We start from the raw sequence: 3,969 nt of genomic DNA, 5'->3' as shown, positions 1-3,969 counted from the left end.
GTTAGCCAAGTGCTTCAGTTTACTTTCTTTTGTTTTAAAACAAAAAAAATAAATAATTTTGATGGGTATACAATCTCTGCAGGTTTTGTTACTGAGTTCAGATGAAGCTCAGTCTGGAGCTGTGGCACATTTTGTAACTTCCCAGTCTGACAGAGGAGAGAACTGCATACTGCAGGTTATCTTGTCCCATATGATAAATCCACTGCACATGTGCAGAGCAGCTGTGGCTTTATAACAATAAATACCAGTGTAAATGGCACGCTCATGTGGCAATGGACTTTTATACAGACAATAACTTGGTTACCTGTTGGAAGCATTGGGCTCACTGCTGTTCAGCAGAGGAGCAAGAAAACAGTTGTGTACACTGGGAGCACCAAATGCAATGCGTGTGTGCAAGGCTGAGCTACTGCATGTGCCCAGGGTGAGTGGTGTGCAGGGCAGCAGCCAGACTTCAGCAGCACCAAGCAACCCACACAAATTCAGCAACTCCAGAGCTCCCAGGACATGCCAGTTCTTTGCTGGTCCAAGGGTGGAAGAGGAGAAAGGCCTGAGACCCTTCCAAAAGGCAGCTAGGAGCTAGGTGCTCTTATATCCACTTCCAGAACAGTTCCTGTGGGTGCCCTCAGGCAAAATGGGGCCAGCACCACCAATGGCTGCATAACTGACTTAGGCCAGGAAGGTACAGAACGGAACTAGAAACCAATGCAAACTGAAAGGCAGCTGTGATCAAGAACAAGTGCTCCAACACCATTCCTAGGGTGACTGCAATAACATTTTTATTCATTAATTCATTTCTTCTGGCAATCAATTAATGTCTCAAACTATAGTCTGTACAAATCTCAGCAATCTATTTAGCACTTAACATAGATATATTGCATTAAATTGCCCTGGTTAAGTGGAATGCCAGCAGTATTAATTACAAAATTATGCCATACCTAGAGCATTTTATGTACTGTTTTGCTAATACTCCATTAATTTATTATATTTTTTGCCTCATAATTTATAACATTATTTATATTACCTTTTTCCTATTAATTTATAATAATTTTAAAAAGCATAACTAGTTTATAACTTTTTATCCAAATAAGCAAAAGTATCCATGATATAAATTACAGGAGCTATTTAGGAGTTCAAACAACATTGGGGCATTAAAAATCTTTGGGCACCTTAGTTAATATAATTTCACAGGCAAAACATACTAATTTTTTCAAAAAAAGTTTCAAGAAATCTCTTAGTATTTTTCATTTAATGGAATGCAGAGAAGGGAATAAATTTAGTTTAGCAGAACCTTTCAAAATAGTGTGTCATTGCACATGATTAAAAATTGAAAATGGGCAAAAAGGCAAATAAACATTCAAAACACAAGTATAACTTATTCCAGAAATAAACTGTATTTATTTCTGTTTAAGTGCATCATCAGTAATATTTAACTGAATTGTCCAGGACAGTCAAAACAAGAAGGTTGTACAGATATTGTTGCACACCAATACCAGCTTTTCCTGAAGCAATATTTGGATTTGGAGGGAGAGCTGAGTGAGAGAGGATTAAAGAAAGGGTGATGTTTCACTGTAATGCCACCTTTGTGTAATGCATGTACTCAGTACATAGTATACCTATGAGACACTGAAATTTCTCATTACTTGGCTGTAACCTGTGCTTCCAGTGTTAAGGTATTTCCTGATCTTTCATCTCCTTTCATCTAGAATACTCAAAATATTTGGGAAAGAGAGAAATATGTAATAATAAGTAACACATGTATGTTTGGTGCCACATTCTTCAATTTTTTTACATTCTTTTGAGAAGATAAAATTAATATTGGCCTTTATTAAGCCTTTCTACCAAGCAAGTAGCACTTTTGCCAGGAGAAGCCATTTGTTATGGGACCTGAAGAATTAGCCTGATGATTTAGTCAAGTACCCTGTTCCTGATGCTGTCACTAGTGTTCAGCATGACTTTTAAAAAGCCACGTTCCCACTTTGTTCTTCCAGCTTTGGCCTGGTGTTTGAGACTAATAATATTCATTTTTCTTTTTACAGCACTGTGAGATCTACAGGTGACCAGTGCTTTGTGGATGTGTTCCTTTGTTGGCAGTATTTTGTCTTATTTGGAAATCATCTAGCCTTTCTGTCCCAGCTCAGCTGATAAATAATGAAGGAATATTCATATAATTTTCATTTTACATATCTAAAAATGGTGTTATGAAGGAACTAGAAAACCTTGTTGCCCTGATTCTTTGCATGAATACTGGTGAAAGCAGACAGCTTTAGGAGAAGGTTTAGAACAAAGTACTTTCTGTGAATAATCCATTCCAAATATATTTCATTTTCCTGAGGCAGCAAGGGCTTGGCTGAAGTTGAGGAGTGGAGAAATGAGAATGGAATAAAGAGAACGAAAGCAAAGGAAAATACACTCAGAAAATACACAACAGAAAATAAGCCAAAAAATAGGCTTAGATTTTTAACTAAGTGTTAAGCTTTTCCTTTCTAATCTGATGACTCATTTTTGCAAGTCTTCTTAATGTCTTTGAGATTGATTATTTAATTAAAATTTCATCCTAGTAATAGCTTGAGGTTGCTTCTTGATAATTTACCAGTACTAATCCTATCCTTCTCTAATAAACTCTGAGGCTTTTTGCCTCAGAAATTAGCCTGAAAATTATTTTTATTCTCTAATAAATCGGGAACTGCCTCAAGCTATTATTATATTATTTATAATTCTTCAGACTACACTAGTAACTGTCCTGTTTTACCTTGTGAAAGGAATAAAAACATAGTTATATGAGATCTTGCTATGTAGATCAGTCTCTGTCAGTCAGAGGCAGAGGGAAATTTCTGGGAGAATCTTACGATGCAGCCTTGTGGTACCTAAAGGGAGCTTGCAAGAAGGCTGGAGAGGGACTTTTTACAAGGGCTTGTAGTGGTAGGACAAGGGGGAATGGCCCTAAGATGAAGGGGGGTAGATTTTGATTAGATATTAGGAATAAAATCTGTAATATAAGGGTAGTGAGGCACTGGAATAATTTGCCCAAAGAGTTTGTGGATTCTCCATCCCTGGAGGTGTTCAAGACCAGACAATGTGGCTCTGAGGAAGGTCATATATGTCTCTTTAATTAACAAAATGCTCATAGCTTAGTTAATATGAGCTACAGATTTATTCTTCCCATGTTTGATCTTTCTGACAGAAGTGAATGTCAAGACAAGGTGTCTAATTTTGTCTCACATTTTGTAATGGATTGAATTTGTTTCTGTCACACCTTTAAAAGACATATCTCTGATAGAATTTTCATAATGTCATGGGTCTTGCTTTGTTTGTATTCAGTTCACACCCATGATAATCCTTTAGGACACAGTGCTGCAAGGTGCTGAGCAAAACTGGGGAGTTTCTGAGCAATGTCAGTTCTCATAGAAACCAGTGAAGCTAAGGGCAATTTGCTACCCAAGGAGACCTTTAGTACTTCAGAGTTAGTTAATCCATTTGTCTAGTAAAATAAATGGATAAGACTGGGGTGGAAAGCATCTTACCTGTGGCTCCCCTGAGGCACATCTCTGCTGCAGTCACAGGACTGCAGGCTGTCTGCTTTGGCACAAAGCTCTGCATAGGCTGCAAAACCTGTCCTGGAGGGAAAACAGCACCTGCCAGCAGGGTTGGCGTGTTCAGCATGTGACAGAGTTTCAGAAAACATCTGCCAAATCCAATCACTGGTAGAAGGTAGTTTCTGAATCTGACAAAGCACAGTCATGAACTGAATCTGAGTGTGTGGTGTGCCTGGGCCTGTTGTGACTTGGGCCACTCTAAGTATAGACAGAAGTAAAAAAATCTTCAGTCTGGACCAGCAAAATGCCTTTGGTGTTTCATCTCAAGAAGCCCCACATGCACTGTAATATCCTGATCTGCTGCCTCCTGTCCCAAAGTAGGCAGCCAAGCCTGGATCCATAATTCTTTACAATAGGCACCTCACTAAGCCTTGTT

The sequence above is a fragment of the Corvus cornix genome, chromosome 3, assembly GCF_000738735.6.
Source record: "Corvus cornix cornix isolate S_Up_H32 chromosome 3, ASM73873v5, whole genome shotgun sequence".
Classification (NCBI taxonomy): domain Eukaryota; kingdom Metazoa; phylum Chordata; class Aves; order Passeriformes; family Corvidae; genus Corvus; species Corvus cornix.
Note: the sequence above shows the minus strand (reverse complement) of the source record.